Source organism: Euprymna scolopes, chromosome 29 (assembly GCF_053919585.1).
Source record: "Euprymna scolopes isolate OS-2025 chromosome 29, ASM5391958v1, whole genome shotgun sequence".
Taxonomy (NCBI): Eukaryota; Metazoa; Mollusca; class Cephalopoda; order Sepiida; family Sepiolidae; genus Euprymna; species Euprymna scolopes.
The window spans coordinates 52854130-52874727 of NC_136510.1; the positions used below are offsets into that span (position 1 = coordinate 52854130).

General features: G+C 33.4%; 1 protein-coding gene across 2 annotated transcripts in view; it reads left to right on the forward strand.

Annotated features, from left to right (window-relative positions):
• Positions 1-20598, forward strand: part of LOC145252654 (germinal-center associated nuclear protein-like) — a 662650-nt gene that overhangs the window by 210843 nt on the left and 431209 nt on the right. The window lies entirely within an intron of this gene.

The following is a 20598-nucleotide window of genomic DNA, read 5'->3' on the forward strand; positions in this document are numbered from 1 at the left end:
CTTGTTAATGACCGTGCACACCTGCTGACCGGTCATTGAGTTTCTGCTCTCTTGACTTGTCACTGTCCAATTGTCTAATACTCTACGCTAACCGGCCGCATAATAATGCCATGATTGTGATTGGTTCCATTGTCCAGAAGAGACTGCTTCTGGCTTTCCAACGAAATATCCATAAACAAATAATTTCTCAAGAATTCCATGAAACCATTCACTGTCTCGCTTCTCTCATCATGACCGATAACTTGCTTTTTCCCTTGCTGGTTCTATTTTTATGTATGCAGTGTTGTGCAGCTTCTTTGCTATTCAGCACTTGAAATGCGGTTCTGTTTTTTCTGCCATCCTCTGTCCGTTCTTGGTCAATATTAATGATCAGGCACTTTGTCCCAAGGCAACTATGCCTCCTGTCCACTCCACCACTCAATCCTATGCACGTTTTGTTGGCTTCCTTTTTCCATATTGATGAGGGTTTCATGCACCACTGTATATATTACATTTCTCTCTTCTATGCAGCTGTTTGTAGCTTCATCCTTTTTTTTTTTCTTAGTTTCTTTCATTTCTATATTTTATGAATTCTCTTTTCTGGATCCGTCGCGTTGATGCTTGTTGTTCGAAGAGAAAGCATGAATTATATTAAACAGCAGATGCAACTATAATTGTATACGTGACTGAAATTCGCATGCATATATATTTATTATTTCCTTCACATCTTACTCTTTTTTTCTCATATGTCTCTAATGATATATGTCTGAAAAGTAATAGGACTTGTGACACAAGTTATTAAAATTCTGGATTATGTATATAATATGTGTGTGTGTACATTTATTCACCCCAAACAAGGTATATTGTCACTGAAGCATGATGCTACTATGATAGGAGCTAGATTTATAGAGATAGCAACCTGAGTGGGCAGCAATATGTTGATTCATATTATGTTTAAATTTTTGCATGTTAGTATGGTATATGAGATAGGGAACAAGGATGGAATTCCAAAGGCAAGCAGTCTGAATTAAAAAGCTATTGAGTAGAAAATCTTCCGCTATCTTGTGGGACTTCTAGTGTGAAGGGGGGGTTTTGCTACTAATCAGGTAAGTAAAGGGTATTTACGGTGGGGGTGGTGTACAAGTGCAATAAGTTAATTGGAGCACATTCTGTGGAAGTAGTTGTCAAATAAACTCAAGATCCAGTACTGTGACAATGTGACGTATTGGACCTTGGCAGATAGTGCAGAACCTATTAGATAAGAAATTCTTTTTGCATCTTGTCCCCCCCCCCAAAGAGGGTAGTAGTTGGTGCACCAATCTAAATGTGACAGCTATACTCCATGCATGGGCAAATGGTGGCTTTATAGAGATAAAGGATACTGATAGATGTGATATTTTCTAGCCCAGTCGAAAGAAAATGATGATGTTTTACTCAGATTCTAAGCATATAGAAATGCAAATATCACCCCGCTGCTTAAACATTAAAAGTAATTTCCGTCTTCATAAATATATACAGAAAAACAGTATTTTTCGGAAGATACATTATTCTAGAAAGTAACTAACTTAATTCACTTTAAAAACATTTTCTTTAAAATATATTTCAGATTTTCAAATTTATTCTTTAAAACCTTCCAACATTGAAAATATCGATCTTTTGCCTTCTTATATTTCAAAGACAGAACAAACAACGCGAGACAAGTTAATGTGGGCCTTAAACATTAATTCTTTAATATTAAGTGAATACTTCAGTAAAAAAAGGGAGTTATTAAAAATAATTTTGAACTAAAAACATGAGACATAATTAAGAGTAAGCAATTATTTACTTCACTTGTATATGATGTTTAAGATTACTTTTCAATGACTAAACGAACTTGTGTATTAATAAAACTATTCGTGTGCTTCTTTGTGTCCATGTTTCTAGCCTTTTACATTATTTTATAGATATTTGTACATTTTTTTCCCCATATTTATGCCTTGTTGAATATTTTCTTTAAAAAACAAAAAAACACATGCACACAGAGAAGAAAAACTATTAGACAATTATCAAATTTCTGATTTATAAGAAAACTGTTAACATTATAATATTTCAAATTATTTTTCTGTAAGCTTGGCTGATTATAGCAGTGTCAGGTAGAAACATCTGGTATATATATATTTATAATGCATACATATGTGTTTTTATATATATGTACTAGCAGGCCGCCCGACATTGCCTGGTCATAAGATACACTTAAATATGATATTTTGATTAATGTAGATTTTATATTTATTATTATATTGTATTGGACCCAATATATAATTATGATTTAAAAAGTTAAAAAAAAAAAAAAATGGCTCATGCGCCACCACCGAGAATTAAAATCAAAACGTTCAGCTTATGATTTACTTTTTCCTTTGGTGTTAATGCCTGAGCTATGAAGACATGTTTTTGATGCAAGGCTAAAAATGTAAACATGAAATAATAGTTATTACATCATGTATGCATATTCGTAATCCCATCGTTCGACCTTCACTTGGCAAATTCAATTTTTTCAATTTTCACCTGATTTTCTCCAGCTAAAACCCAAATATAAAGTTTTGCATGGGTTCGAATGCACTATATATATGAAGTTTCATGTCTGTAGACCAAAATCTCTGGGAGGAGTTTGGCAAGCAAAATTTTTAAAACAAATATATAAATGCATACATAAATATATATAGAAAGAGGTTTGTTTACTATAACCTTTTTACGCAAATATTACACAAGTATAAATCATGTAGAATAACTGCACGTAATAGTTAACTAAAGATGATCATCCAGTAAGAAAACCAAAAAAAAAAAACAAATAGGGAATTAATTAAAATGAATGTTTAAAAGAATATGCAAATTAGCTAGATCTTTTGCATATGAATGCAATTCCACAATCTATATACAACAAAGTTGTATTTTCTTTTTAAATAGAGAAAAGGGTTTTTAATATGAATATCAATACCCCCCCACAAAAAGATTTATAGGAATATATATATATAAGTTTGAATATGAAGAATACTTCTCAACCTATATACTAAACGAATATTTGATCTACAGACTTCAAATTTGGTATATAAGGTATTCAGATATATGGAAAATTTATTAATCGGTTTTCATCTGGAAAGAAGGAGTCAAAATTGGATTTTTATCTGTTTGTCAACTGTTTCATAAATGCGCATGCATGAATCGTTCACATAACAGATTACTTATGTTAAGGATAAGTATGGTTTGAAAACACTTTTTAAAAATCATGTCAAGCTGGCCTAATGGTTATTGTACTTTACTCACTTTCTTTAGTTTTCAGTTTTAGCTTGAGTATTTTTATTTTTTACTTACAAAACGTGTACTGTTTAGAAAAAAACATAATACTTGCATGCACATGTCTCAGTTTTATTTCGGTTTTTTAAATTTCTTTCTTTTTTAAAGAAATTTAACGTTATGTTCAATATCTGCGGTATTTCTATTTATCATAACTAAGAATTTCACATTAATTACAATATAATATTTATGTGCATTTTACGACTGAGCAATGCCGGTTGGCTTGCTATTATATATATATATATATATATATATATATATATATATGTATATAAAAATAAAAGTTACAATAAGTTTACTAAGGTAATCAAAATGGTAAACTTAAAATATATTATAAATATTAAAGAGTTAATATTTACAAGTAAAATAAACAGCCAGATGTAAAAAGCTCAATAAAACCGAAAAGGAAATAGAGCTTATAATATGAACAAATAATCAATAAAACATGTTAAAAGACATCTTGAAAAAGAGTTAAAAACATATTTAATTTTAAAAAAGGAAGCAAAAGATAAGTGGATAGTCCTTTTTTAAAATTAAATATGTTTTTAACTCTTTTTCAAGATGTCTTTTAACATGTTTTATTAATCATTTGTTCATATATATATATATATATATATATATATATATATATATATATATATATATAAAATCTGCATTTTTATATAACTTATAATTCTATAACACTGCCTCCATTTATCCACCATGCAAAGTTTTGCTTAAAAAAAACAAAAATCACTAATTTTTCTCTACAGCCGTTTTTTTCTCAGAACACTCACCGTTCTGATTGTGCTTACCTGCAAGGCGTTTTTTTTATTTTGTTGCCTTACATAAGTACTACATTAAATTTTTATACTAATCATTTGAAACTAAGTGCAGTTTAAATGGAAATTGAATTTGCCTATGGCCATAACAACTTGCATCTCCCACTCATTTATTCAATAAACTTTTGTTGCTTTTACCTTGTAATATATTTCTCCAATTTCGGTTGTTTCAATTTTCTTTTAATCTCTTTTGCAAATTTTCCCAACAGCATTTCAGGTTTGTTAATAAATGTATAAGATTTATGCATTTAAATCAAACAAATAAAAAAATACCCTCCCCAAAAAACAAAACCTACTCAGCAAAAACAAATCTGCAGTTTGAGAAGAGCATGCAAGGTAGTCTGTTCAGTTTTATCCACACCACTTAAACAAATTTTAGAGAAATCAAACTTAATTATTTATAAAGCAAATAACCCTCGAATGTTTCTGTAATCTAATATAATTTTGTGCTTTATACTAAATTGATTATCACTCATTTATTTACTTAACTGCATCTAAAATCTTTGTTATTGACGGCATTCATTTATGCCCAACATTTTTTATATTTGGGGAAAACTGCTCCTGCTAGTATATATATATATATATATATATATATATATATGGTAGAAACGATTATTTTAGTCTACAAAATGACAGTATATGAAAAGAAACACTGGAGCCACACATTAATCCTAAATGACAATGCTGTCTGCCTGTATCTCATGCATATTTTCTGGTAAAAATCAGTCAGTTTAATTACAATTTGTAAATTGCTACAATTTTTCTGTGCCGATTCACTCTCCCAAATATGACATGCTTAGAGATAGTTGCAGGACAACTTATTCACTAATTATTTTCTACTTCCACTCTATCAAACACCACTGGAGCAAATATTTCATAGTCTATGCTTATCGTGAACACTGTAAATATTCCATTTTGCCATTACATGATTTTATCTTTCACAAACAACTTATTTCCTCAGAAAATAATGAATGCTCATTTCTTTCTAATTCTAATGACAATTTCATTGGCTGCTCAGACATACACCGTCAATTTATATTTTGCATTTACTGAAACTACAAGATGCTTTTTGTCATAGTCAACATGGCTGCCACATTCTATTATTTCAGAAAAATGATGCCATTAGTTATCCCTTTTATTATATTACAAACAGCATATTACAATGGAATTAACACTTCCATAGAATCTTAATTTAAATAGATGATGGTTACATTAATCTTCACACAAATGTTTTTATTCTGTCAATAACTTTTGTTTCAATGTGTGTTTATTAATCGGAGAGAGAGAGAGAGAGAGAGAGAGAGAGAGAGAGAATGTGTGTTCATGTGTTTATTTACCGTCTTTTTATTTTGATCTTAATACTAATGCTAATATTAATATAATAATACTACTACTACAACAACAATAATAATAATAATAATAATAATAATAATAATAATAATTTATTATACCTAGACCAAATGATCTTGGAAGAGGTAAAAAAAAAAGTTTTAAAAAAATATATATTTTGTCATCTTATACTTACATTAAATATGTTCTATTATATAAAATTTACAAGTAATTTTTTTTTATTATCTTTTCATCTCCTCTCACAAGTATTGACAATTGATATTTAAACCATTTTATTTCCGTTTATCCTGTCATTAATAATAATTTTCAATTGCAATAATATCAAAACTAATATCAAGTATGATGCTTTGTCATTTGTAAAAATAGTTTACAATGCCTTATTACTAATATTATTAGCAAACTAATTTCAACAAAAACGTGCTACATGTATATTTCTATATGTAGCATTGACTCTTAAACTGATCAATATGAATTTTGGGACACAGCTGCTATCCACAAGTGATTTTAATGTGGGCTATATTTAGTTTTATGCAAATAAGGTTGAAGGGGGAGGGTAGAAGCTTTTTATGGAAATTCAAATACCTATGATTTTTCACCAAATTTTAACAATAGGTGTTAAACATCAATATTCTTCTAATTTCACTTGCTTTTGCATATTTTAAAAGGTTTTAGGGATCATAATATGGACACAACCTTCCCATTTGAAAATTGAAATATTTTAGATTTACATTTAATATGATCTACAGTCATTAGGCAGCAATTATTAATCAAGATTCTTTGACTTTGAATTTTTTCTTAAGACTCCATAAAATTTAAGATATTTTCAGAATCAAAATTAATGGATTGTTATCAAAATTAAAATATAATTTCTTTATACCCACTTTTGTAAAATATGAAATCAATATTTTTGCATCAACAGTCTCTATTCTAGATGTTTCTAGTCTTTCATTTATCTCTATCACTATTTCCATGTTAGATGCTCTACTGAGCACTAATATCTGATTCCTGCTACAAAACATTACTACAAGAACTCGTCCATCTACTTCCACTATAAGGAAGTTCTCTTTGTGTACTTAAAACCAAATGAAATTACTGTGAACAAATTTTGCTGTCAAAGGATTGTCCTCATTTGTTGAGCTATGGAGCTGCTTAGCTGGTGACTACAAGTTGAATTGAATGCGAACAGATATTTGTCAATCTATCCTCTTTAAATAATTCAAATATACTCTTTCCACCCACCGTTTCTCTTATAGTACTGTTCTTCATTCCATCAACTAATTTTTCTTTTATCCTCGAATGGCTTTTGCCTTATAAACGGGTGATTGATTAGTACGAAAAAAATATTTGTCAAATGCATCACATAACAAAACAGGGTTTAATTGTGACTGATTTTTCACAGAATCTCCCATTATTCTTCTTGTCAGTTTTGTTATAAAAAAAAAAAAGAAAGATGATCTGGACTTGTTCGATCATTTGCCAGCTTCTAAAATAGCACATGACAACTAGATGACCCGGTAGATTTTGCTTAGCATAAAAATCTGAACTGTCTGAGCAACTCATTCTCATCGTCTTTGCAATCAACTGAACAGAAGAAGGAAAAACAAATTGCTGCAGGAGAAGGATAAAATATTTTATTATAATTCTTCACCGCTTTCCTATTTTGGGTGGGCAGTGAAGGGAAAAATTACATTAATATAAATAATATAAATCGGTTTTCAACACACACACACACACACACACACACACATATATATATAATGAGATAGAGATTTCTTTTCAATATTTTTTTGTGTTGTTTTACACACACACACACACACACACACACACACACACACACACACACACACACACACATAATGATATTTAAAAAAAACAAAAACACTCAAATCTAATTTCTAAAATAGAATGATATGATAATGGTAAATCACAACAAATAAACAAATGCTGCCGCAGATGTTTATTGCGTTTACCTGTGACGTATATTTCATGATTCTTTATGCAATCTTCTGACAGAAAATAATAAGTGCACTTATTACTTTTTCGATAACATTTGTTATCATACCCTATAATAATTGAAAAAGTAGTTGAGAGTAACAAGTGCCACTATTATTATACCATGTGTATGATAAAGTTAGACACCTGTGTGTCTGTCCATACATGGATAATAAAAAAAAACTACCGGATATATTTTTTTATAATTTGGAACATAGATAATTGACATTATAGAGAGTGCAGGGAGTTAGGTGAGCAAATGGGGTAGAAATTTTGCCCTGAAAATGATTTTAAATTTTACCTCGCAAATTGATTTAAATGCTACTGGACAGATTTTTATAAAATGTAAGATATAAATAGTAGATATAAACGCAACCTCTGTCATAGATGTGCGTCAGAAGCAGAGATGTATCATTAAATTTGTCCATGTAGAAAAAAATTGAACCGATCAACACTTATTCAATGTTTACAAAACCTATGCAGTTAATGTCAGTGCAGTTAAATGTGTTCGTCAATTTCAGAGTGGCAACAGAGATGTTAGTGATAGAGTGCACTCAAGTGGTACCTCTCCCATTTTCATAGCTCCTCAACGTTTTAATTTTTGAATAAAAAATAGGAAGCCTTACTTTTGGAATGACACTTGTGTGAGACAGCGTGTGTGTGTGTATATAGTTATTATACTAAAGCTCAATTGATCAACGTTTATTTCCCTAAGGTTTTTCTATATATTTTAATGGCATAAAATACATATATTTTAATGGCATAAAATACATATATTTTAATGGCATAAAATACGTACTAAAATACTCTTTAGCTTTGAGATTGAGTTTAGTATTAAAAAACTACCAGTTTCCAAGAATTTACACTAGTCTGAATTATTTTGTCGTAGTTAGTTGCTTACCGTGAATAATTGTTTCGAGGTTTTAATAGTGGCCCGGGAAGCCACAGGGGAGACAACCGAAGCAGCAAAACTTAAGGTAATGACCTGGATTGTGTAGTGGGCTATGTAACATTTGCCCTTAAGGTTGCACATTAAGGGGATCATCCAGAGCCTATTTTTGGTACTTTTTTTACACCCATAAGATGTTTCAATCATAGTCATTTATTTTCCTAGTTTTGCATATGAATTACAGAATATTTGATATTTCCCCAAAACATCTGGCTTTGATAGAGGGGAGACTAAAACATGCTGCTATGGTTTCAAATGATCTGAAATAACAGCAAGGGGAGACTTGATTAAAAATATTTCTCAAATGTTATATCTCCCATCTTTGGTTTTCATACATAAAGTAAACTTCACAATGTATAAGGATTATTTGATACTGGAGATATTCAAAATCGGACTCTATTTCCAAAAGAAGGGAGATATAACATATGAGGAATATTTGGAATCAAGTCTCTCCTTGCTGTTATTTTAGATCATTTGAAACCATTGTAGCAAGTGCTAGTCTTCCCTCCATCAAGGTCAGAGGCTTAGGGGAATATCAGATATTTTGTAATTCATATGCAAAATTAAGAAAACAAATGACTATGATTGAGACATTTTATGGCTGTAAAAAAGTACCAAAAATATGCTCTGAATGATGGATGATCCCATTAAGGGGAAAATGTCACATAGCTCACTACACAATTCAAGTTATTACCTTTCCAACGAGCCTTGATTTATTAACTTCTGATCAATCATCGCTGAAATTTGGAACTCATCAAATTGCTAAAATAGTTTGTACACACATATATATATATATATATATATATATATATATATATATATATATATATATACATATATATATATATATTCTTGTACTTTTTTTGGTATTCACCCTGGAGCAGTTGGGCTGACTCAATCCAGATAATTTGCTGCATCCCAAACAAATACTGACTCGGCGCGAGTGTCCACTAAGGATGCATATATATATATATATATATATAGTATGCATTACTTCTAGCTAAAGTTAATACAAAACCCTAAAGGTATTACTTCCTAACCAGCGTTTTAAACGAGTTAAAAATAACCAGACTTTTTCAATTTGATAAAAGTTCCATTATAGCATATTTATTATGGGGTGGAACTGGAACGGTTTAACATCCCAGCTCGACCTAGATAAAGACAAAGTATCTATGCATTAACATGGGAGGGGAGACTATCTTCAAGTACTATCCTAAGCCGAGAATGGGTAACGGACTTATACTAAGTAGATATTAATAAGTCCTTCTCACCTTTTTTTTTTTATTTTATTTTTTATTTTAGTTTACTTATTTATTTATTTTTTTCAATGGACTGTAGATAATTCATGTGGATGTGTTATCGGCAGCTCCAGTAACTCTCACTTCTCCTTTTTAGTCCTTCAATCCTCATTTCCAATGAGTGATTTTTCTGACAAAGGGTGAAGAAAAAGCTGCTTTCTAGGTCGGTAGTACTTTGTAAAGAGTAGCCTGAGATGTCGGAAAATTTCTGTTTCTATGTCTATCCTTGTGGTCATGTCACTAGTAAGGGTGCTGGAGGTAAACGTTTCATCTGGGCTGACGTTACCCGCCTGATAGTCAGGGACCTGAACCTTGGATTAACCACTAAGGAGGCTGTCCTATCAGCAGGTGCAAAGTACTGGGGCTGCTGTATTGCCATTTGGTGAATGGATTCTGAACCATACAGTAGTTTCTGGTAGAGCCTCTCGATGCCATACTAGTGGGTAATTGTTACGGCTTTACCTTATGTGCCGCAAAAAAAAAAAAAAATTCTTGTCTTTTTCTCTCTTATTTTCCCTCTCTGTCCTGCTCCAACCAAGTCTACAGATCTGCTCCACAAACCCTAAAACCTCAATCATGACAAATCTCCAAAAAAGAAACACGAATAAACCTAGGACCCCATCCACCAATGTAGACCCCTACTACCAGGGATCCTTCTCCAACATCAGGGGTCTACGTTCCAACCTTCCAGAGGTTGAAACACAATTACAGGAGACGAAACCGGACATATTCTTTCTAAGTGAAACTGGCATAGGGCCAACCACTTCTCTAGACGAATTCATAATTAAAGGTTACTTCAACTTAACATCTAAATCTGACCCCCAAGATCGCCATGGGCATGGAATATGTGCCTACATCAAAGATGGCTTTCCATGTGGTAGGGATATCTCCAGAGAAGACCCTAATTTACCTTATATGTGCTTTCGGGGTGCACTAGCTTACACCACTGCATTTATATTTGCCCTCTATCGCCCCCACAACAGTGGAGTTACTATCTTTAAGAGCATATCTGAGAAAATTGACCACATCCTGTCTGCTCATCCTTCGGCTAACATTCACATTTGCGGTGACTTCAATGTCCATAATGTGGAATGGCTGACCCACTCAAATAAAACCGATGATGAGGGGAGGTTTTGTCACCATTTTGCCATTGCCTATGACCTCACTCAGATTGTTCACGAACCCACCCGTGTGCCCGATACACTCGGTCAATATGCAAGCCTTCTAGACCTTTTCCTCACAACTTTCCCTGAGCTGTGTTCATGTTCCGTTCTATCTCCTCTGGGATCCTCTGACCACTCTGTTGTAGCACTTAAGATAAAAATGAAATGTAATAAGTCTTCAGACGTACCTCTCCACCGTACTGTATATCGATACTCTATGGCTGACTGGGATAGCTTCCATACATTCATATCTGACCTACCTCTGCATTCCATGTTTAAAAAGGATGTGTCCTCTATAGTATCAGACCTGACTGAATGGTTAATTAAAGGCATAGACCGATTCATACCATCCAAAAAATTCCAACAAAAACCTAACAGCCAGCCATGGTTCTCCCCTGAATATGCTACTGCCATCGTGCACAGAAATCACTTTTTCCATAGCTACCAATGTAATAGATGTACTGAGACTAAAGCTTCTTTCAGGACTGCCAGCAACCACTGTAAAAGAGTAATAAAAAATGCAAGAGAGCTATATGCTCAGTTTGTTAAATCCAAAGTAGCTGAGCAGCGGCTTAGTTCCCACCAGTTCTGGCAAATAGCAAACAGGATCTTGAACAGAAGTGTGCGTTCTATCCCAACTATCATCAATGGACCTGAGGTCATCTCGTCAGCATCAGACAAGGCCAGACTATTTGCCAAGAACTTTGCAGCTAATTCTACCCTATGCGACAATGACCATCAACTCCCTGTATTTCCTTCTATAACAGACAACACGCTATGCAACATACAAATATCCGTGCGTGAGGTCGCCAAGCTAATCAAGAACCTTGATTCCAGTAAAGCAACTGGCCCTGATGGCATTCCAGTTATAGTGCAGAAAAAGCTCCAACCAGAACTTGCCCCCGTACTTACAAAACTGTTTAAGCATTGCCTTAAGGAGAAGTGCTTTCCAACACCCTGAAAAACCTCATCAGTATGCCCTGTATTTAAGAATTCAGGTGAAAAGTCATCTCCCTCTCAGTACAGACCAATAAGTCTCCTGTGTGCCATGAGTAAGTTGTTGGAATCCATATTAAATAAAGAAGTAGTCAACCACCTCAACAGAAACAACCTTCTTAGTGACATGCAATATGGTTTCCGCTCTGCAAGATCTACAGCGTATGTGCTAACGGTTATATCCCACAGGATTAGTGGAATCTCTTGACAAAGGTTTTCTTTTCCAGGGCAATTGCTCTTGACATATCGAAGGCCTTTGATAAGGTATGGCATAAAGGCCTACTTCACAAGATTTCCAGCTACAGTATTACTGGAAATGTTTTCTCAATCATTAAATCATTTCTCTCCGATAGGCTCATAAGAGTAGTGGTTGATGGGCAGAAATCAGAGGCCCACAGTATTAATGCTGGAGTCCCCCAGGGGTCCATCCTGGGCCCAACTCTCTTCCTGATCTACATCAATGATTTCCCAAAACACATACTTAAATCATTCGTTGACATCTATGCTGATGACACGACCATCTATGGCAACACATCAAAGGCCGTAAATGACAAAGTTCTCTCTAATTCTCTCTCCTCAGATCTTGAGCACGTGGTACAATGGGGGAAGAGCTGGCTGGTCACTTTTAATGCATCCAAAACCAAGCTTCTATCTTTACATCATCAACGCTCTGATCTCCATCTGGCATCAATTGAAATGGATAGCTCTCGTCTTGGAGAGGCTCTATGTTTTGACAAGCTTCTGGGTTTGACCTTTACTCCTGATCTGAAATGGAACACGTACATCAAATCTGCTGCCAGGGATGTTGGGAAAATGGTGGGATCCTTCTACTGCTCCAGAAGATATCTCACTACTGATGCAATTCTCTATCTGTATAAAAGCCAAATACGTCTAAGGATGGAGTACTGCTACCACATCTGGACAGGAGCTGCTAAAAACAGCCTATCCTGCCTTCACAGAGTACAAAATAAATTTTGTGGTTTAGTGGGGGATGCCCTTTTCTCTTCCCTGCAACCTCTCTCCCACAGAAGAGACGTTGCGAGCCTGTCTTTGTTTTATCGCTATTTTCATGGCAGGTGCTCGTCTGAGCTCCAATCCCCCCCCCCTCGCCAATCTTTCACGAGAAACACCCGTCTGGCTGAAACTACTGTCAATAATTTTCCCCACTCTTTATCTGTGCCTAAATCCAAGCGTAGATTTCATGAGCAAAGCTTTTTTCTTAGAACTGCACGCCAGTGGAACTCTCTGCCACTTGCCTGTTTCCCACCTGACTACAACTTGGATGTCTTCAAGTCCAACATAAACAAACTCCTGATAAACCGCCCTCTTAAGTAAGACTTTCTATCAAAACCCCCAATACTAATGATTACTACAATACTATCTCATTGATTACTATACACGCAATAACCCGTATCCCTGAGTGGCCTTCGGGCCTTGATAAGTGGTGACCCCCATGTAAAAAAAAAATATATATATATATACACATGTACATGTAAAAAAAGAAAAACCAAAATTTGTTTATATATTCATTGTTATATAAACATCAATGAACATATAAAACAAGTTTCAGTTTTCCTTCTTTTATTGCATTGTATTATTAAGTCCATAATTATCATCACATGTATATGAAATTAGGTATGTATATATGCTCATACATTTCTATGCACAGGATTTATTCCTAAATTAATTGATCATTATTTTGGAACAGGCCTAAGGGTGTTCAGTGTGAGCTATATTTGGTCTAATTTAGTTTTATGTAAAGGGAGCTAAGAGAGGCAGAATACTATTGTGAAAATTCAGGTTTTATGAAATTTTAACATTAGATATAAGTTAATATTCCCCCAAATCAGCTTCTTGAGAGTATTTTAAGGGGTTTTCTAGAAGACATAATATGGGAACAATGTCTCAGTTGAAAATTCAAGTATTTCAGGTTTGCATTAAATTTGATTTATTGTAGTTAGACTCAAACAAAATTCCCTGAATCTCATTTTTTTTTCTTAAACCTCTTAAGCCTTAAATTTTAGAAATTTTCTTGAACCAAAATCATATCTTGATTTAAATCTTTATAGTGTGGACATAAAATTGATGCAAGCTGGTCTGTTCAGGGAATTTATTTTACTAATATTTTAATAATATATATATATATATATATATTTATGCATGCACATATATGCACAGAACTTGAATGCTTACTAGACATGATACTTGAGTGTGTAAGGTCTCTCTGTACAGAGGTTTATTAGGAGAACCTGATATGAGGATACTTTTTTTCTACAAGTAAATCACAGTATTTGAGGCCCAAATAAGATCTCATTGGTATGACTAACCCACAGTGGCTTTTGCAAAGAATGGTGCACTTTCTGGAAGTGATGTTAGCTCAAGTAAGAGCATGAAGCTGGATACTCCACCAGACTAGATGAATTCTTCTCCTGGAATCCAGTAAAACCAAGAGATTACAAGAATGATATAATATAACTTATTTAAGTGGTTAATTGGAAGAGGAAAACTAATGTTCTTAATTTCTTTACTAACTCAATGTTTGATCAGTTAAGGAGAATTTAATGGAATATTTGAATATCTATGCATATCTCAAATATATGTAAAGTGTGTTAGCCCCAGGAATTGGGTCCCCTTGATTTTTGAGAACTTTTTCCAAAGTAAAATGAAACAACAAAAGAAACACACGCACATTCTGACATTATAACTATGTATAATACTGTTTTTAATGTGCTTTCTTTAGGCTTCAAATAACAAAACCCCACTTAAATGAAATACTTATTAAAATAAGTTTTGTCAGTTAAATGGTTCAGTTAATATCACTCCCTCTGTGACAAATTAAATGTAAACAACTTGTATGAGATTGCAAGTTATGTGCAGTGTGGAAAGCAAATTTATGTAACAATTATTGATTCAATCTCTTCCTGTCATCTCTGTTTATATAATCATGCTTGTGAGGATGAAACAGCTTAACGTTAAGTTTAACAGTTTTAATAAATCTATCATGTCTGGAAAATCTCTCAGCTTTCAATTCAGCAATTAGTCCCTCGTGGTCAGGCAATGAATCTCTGTTTCGTTATAATTCCATTTTCTGCGACTCTATTAGTCACTGGTTGCAAGCTTCAAATTGATTGTTAATCAGTCTTTATGATGCCGGTAAATGCATCCCATTTCATCTTGGTGACTTTGTAGTCCTTCACTACATATAATCATATACATTTATATGTATCACTAAGCATGGGTTCCAGATGTATGCCCTTTTTTAGCTACACAGGAAAATCTGTTGGCAGCTTCGCTCTTTTCAGTTGTGATTGTTTTCATGTATATTTACTTAGGTACACCGAATTTATATTGTATACGCGGTGGATTCTCAGCAAAACACACCCCTTTCACTGGCCAGGAACATGAATGATTGTTATTAACATTGGCCTTTGGGCCAAGATCACAGTGTAGTATCTGTTCTGATGCTGTACTTAACCTTTTCTGTCCTCGGTCACTGAAGGAGAAATCCTTCATGACTGAGACAATTTAAATTTTTGTTCCTATCCAGAGTGCCCCTTTTTGGGGAGATGGATTTTCCCCACATTAAAAACCGACCTTGTATCTAACTCTACCCTCGTGGGGAGGCAAATAAATAGCAACATTTTCTGCAACACGTGGCCCTGATTCCTGCCAAATTGATTCCTTGAATTATGTCCTTTCTTTTCTCTTTACTTTTGGAAAGAAGGATGGTGTGAGGGAAGAGAGAGAGAGAGAGAGAGAGAGAGAGAGAGAGAGAGAGAGAGAGAGAGAATGTTAGAGGAATGTTAGAGATGTTAGAGGGTAGGATTATCTGTCTGGGGCATTTCCATTAGGGTTTTAAACTGTGGGTGTTTGGAGCAGAAAGGGCTTTTATGATCCCATGTCACAGATAAGCTATTATTGTTATTTACATAATACAGACTGTTATTACCATCTTGATTGTTACTATTGTCATATTTTAAATATTTTTTGTCATAATGTGTAACTTTCCTAGAAGTTGTGAGTTTAAACCCTGATGAAGAAAGAAAAAAAAATGTAATTGATTTTTCTTTGTCTTCTTTTTACAAGCTGGCATCTGTTGGACAGCTTTTAAAAAATACTTTCAAAACTAATCTTTGGCCACATTTTTATTTATCCTTCTTTATCTCAATTCCATACTTATCGTTTACTCTCATGTATTGCTTGGCTGTCCCTGTCAACTGATTCTGCTACCTCAACTGGTCTACGCAAGAACTCTCATTCATTCTTTCAATGTGACCATACCAACGAAGTCTCCTGTTCTGCACATATCTCCCTACAATATACAGGTTTAGACTTTCTTTAATGTCTTCAGAACTAAGCCTGTTTTTAAGACTCACTTTACACATCCATCGCCTCTCATATCATTTTTCCCCATGCAACACATGTCTTCAACCATCACTGACCAGGTTACAATTTAATCATCACACTATTTACATATGCCAATAGATTTTTCCCTTGGTTGACAATGGTAATGCTCTTCTGGTTAGTAATGGGAGAAATTTGCCGAACTTGCTCTATCCACCCCTAACTTTTGCAATCAAGATATGTAAATGAGATTTAACATGGAATGAAAACTGTAGATTCCAGTGGATTAAATAAAGGGTTTTGTGTGAAATTTAAAGAAGTTTGCCAACTTTGATGATAGCAGTAATGAAAGTAAGGTTTTCAGATTCTAGCATCTGTGGGAAATAATTGAAAGCCTCAAATTGAAAGAGTAAAGATGCTTAAGAAAGCAGAAAACTTGAAGATCAAAGAGACCTTCACAAAGTCAACTAAAATAACAATTCACGAACTAACACAAAAGATGCAAAATAAAATAATGAATCAGCAAAAATCAAAAGTATACTAGCTGAAGATGTTTAAAAAAAAGTCAAAAGTGTGTTGCATGAAATAAAGTTGCACTCTTTTCAAAAATGTAATTTAATAAACAGCTTTTTTAAAATATTTAAAAAAAATCTTTTTAAAGTTATTTTATAGTTTCAACATAGATTATGATCTTAATTTTTAGGAGATATATATACAGGGTGACCCAAAAAAAAAAAACAAAAGCTAAATGGAGGCCATCTAGAACATATGATGTAGAACGGAGAAAAAAAAAGTCCAAAGACCCTAGTGTTTTGATGTGATGTTTTGAATATAATAAATTAGTTATGACCAAAGTTTCATTTCATTTGGACAAAACACTAAGAAACGGGGCCTAATTAGAGTTGGGGTCCTTTTTTTTGGGGTCACCCTATATATATATATATATATATATATATATATATATATATATATATATATATTTCACAAAAATATAGTTCTCTTAAAAAGCGTTATTTTTCCCAATTGGAATTTATGTAAACTTTGAAACTCAGATATCACTAAAAATGACAACGTTATTTTATGTCAAAATGTCACATAGTTAGTTCTTTAATATCACTAATTGGTCCTGGATATGACCCTAAACTATATCCGATAGTGAGGCCCCAGCTTGCGGGCTTTGGGGAGTGTGGAGCCACCCTTTAATTGCCATTGCTCCCAGGTCCACTCTGACCCGGAGTGGTAGCACCTGTTAGAGTCCCAACTATGGGTTAAATAGAAACCGACTTGAAAACAACAAATATATTCTATTAAAAATTTTTTCTTCAAAATCTTTGGATTCGGCATTAAATAATCTGAAAAGGGTTGATATGCCGTAAAACAAAAACAATCAATCAATCGTAGTATCACTAATGTTCATGTTTTTTTTTTTTAAATTGCCACTTTTATCTTTGTGATAAGCATTTGAAGAAAGCCAGAGAGTGCAATGGACAAAGCATTATGAAAATGACAACAAAGATAAGAACAACAGTCCGAAACAGGTATCTCAGACATGCGACCCATAGGCCTGATGTGGCCGTTTGCAAGCACACTTATTACCTACATAAAAGATGCTGTGTTTCATCATTTTACAATGAAAATTACAATTTTTTGAATCATCTAAGTTGGATAAATGTGCATTGTTTTTCTTTATTCATGATATTTCCTGACACTTACAAATGACATATCAGATTTCTCCCATTTCAAAATTATTTGTTGCAGTTGCATACAAATGTTTTGTTATTTTTTCTTTCATAAAACTATGCCATTACTTTGCATTTGTGCACGTAGCTAAATCATTTATATTGTATGTTTCTAAGTTACAGCAATAGAAATGTTTTGCATGAATTTTTATTAAACAACTTCAATTAATCACATATCCCCATCATAACAGTAAAAATAGGTCTATATGGTCTTTCGGGACTTGGAGTTTGATATGTGTGGCATGAAACATTTAAATTATGCACAATCCTTCTGTTAGAATCTACTTTATATTATAACTAGCTAGGCTACCCTGCATTGCCCAGGACAAAAATGTAACATATTCAAATTAAAACTTTATACCTCCCTCTATCCATTTCTCTTTCCTTTTCCTTTAATATTCGTCTTATTCCCCAATCCTATCTTTCTCCTCTGCCCAGCCCAGCCAAGCTCACTCCTCTCCAGCTGGACATACACACATACATACATATGGCTCTTTTATACAATAGATTTCTCTATTAATGACTCAGCATTTTCTTTCTAGATTAATACAAAATAACATTGGTAAACTGATCCCTGACAAAACCTGGTCCAGTTGACCCTCAGAAAATAAATAAATTTTTCTAAATTATACATCCTAGGCAACACCGGTTAAGACAATAACAGCTTTGTGGTGATGCGTTTTGTAGTTTTTGATATATAAAACAAATAGAAAAAATTAAGTGTTTGAACACACCTATTATTTGTAGAATATAGAGCAAAAAGTTGTCAAGATATGATACTGTATTAATACTATTACAACTTACACAAAGTAGATTTTCTTTCATAAAATGTTATAACAAAACATTGTGGTCTTCGGAACAAAATCACAGTGTAGTATCTGTTCTGATGCTACACTTCACCTTTTATGTCCTCAGTCAGTAGAGGAGAAATCCTTCATGACTGAGGCAATTTTTTTTTTTTTGTTTTATCCAGAGTACCCCATTTTGGGGAGCTGGATTTTCCCCACATTAAAAACTTTGTGTCTAACTCTTCCCTCGTGGGGAGGCAAGTAAATAGGAACAAAACGTATTCAAATTATTTTTTCCCCTTGGCAATGCAGCCCATAAACGTATCTACTTTATCCAGGATATTGAGCACTTTGGATATTCTCTTATGTATACCACTTACCAACTGGTAATAGTAATCACTGCTACTGAAATCACAGAACTAAAATTAAGGAGCCCTCCATTGAACTTCTAAGTCTAACCTAATCATGTTTCTTTTCCTCCTCTCTCTCTCTTTGATGGAATGCTGTGGCACTCTTCACAAGTCGTGACTCTGGTTTTGTGCCATTCCGAGCAACTCAGCAATCCTAATGTCCGTCATGTTGTCTGACATTCTTGTTTTTGGTTTTCCACATCCTATTTTGCCACGGGTTGTACCAAACAACTGATTTTTTGTTAGGCCATCTATTCTAACTACATATCCCAAAAATCCCCTTATTAATGTTGCCCAGCAATCTTTGGCATGGTTCAGTCGTCTCCAGAACCCATTCATTTGTACGCTTGTCCACACACTTCCCCACCACCACTATAATTTGAAGAGAAATAATTTCATTTCCATAAAATTTTGAATAATGACTCAGCAGTTTTTCTAAATTACTAAGTAAATACATTTTCGTTGAGTCAGGTCCACACATAGGTTTGTTTTATTAGATACTAAAGTATGTCCTCAAATAGTGTATGCACATTGTATATATCATTATTGTTCACATTTCCAAAGCACTTCTAAATTTAACCATACAGAGTTTCTTTCACTTCTCACCCAAAACAATGCTGTATGTGAACATACCTTATTTATCTATTGTATTGATGATATACCACTTAACAGTAGTACTACTATATAGTTATGTTCATTATTCAATGAATGAAAAATAAATTGAAAAGAAATTAATGAAAAAAGCATGAAAAGCGAATAATAAAAAATAATTAATGATAAATAATGTATCAAAGTTAAATTAAAACTAAATAAATGAAGAAAAATGAAAAGTGAATGAAAAATGAATTAAAACATCTGAATGACTAAATGAATTTAAAAGATAAATGAAAAATGAATGAAAATGATTGAATCAAGAATAATGAAACATTTCTCTTTTTATAAATGTCAAGTGTGAATGCAGATCCCCTTGGATATCATCAATATGAATAAATTAAAAGCAAAATTGCGATTGTGTGTCTCCAACCAATTATGTTCTGCACATTTCACCACTCTCCCATTGCCATAGAACTTTTAGTTATGTTTAGTGACAGGTAAGATCATAGAGACATCTGTATTTGTTGGATTATAGTGACAAATGCTTTTATTGCATAAGTATTGCTTTTGAACCGCCATGATAATAAACTGGTAATGTAATGAATACAAGTACACCTGGGTTCCTCCTTACAAGAATATGATTGGCCGCTTAAGTCATAAATACTGACTGGTAGAGCTGCTTAGGAGAGACAGTGATAGGTATGCTGAAAGCCTCAAGCTAAGGATATACAAGCACTCTTTCAGTAAGGGGACTTAGTAGATTATTACTCAAATACTTCAAATGAAGATAATCCTTTTATAGATCATATCATTTGGTGACATTTTAGTTGTAAAATTTCCTTACA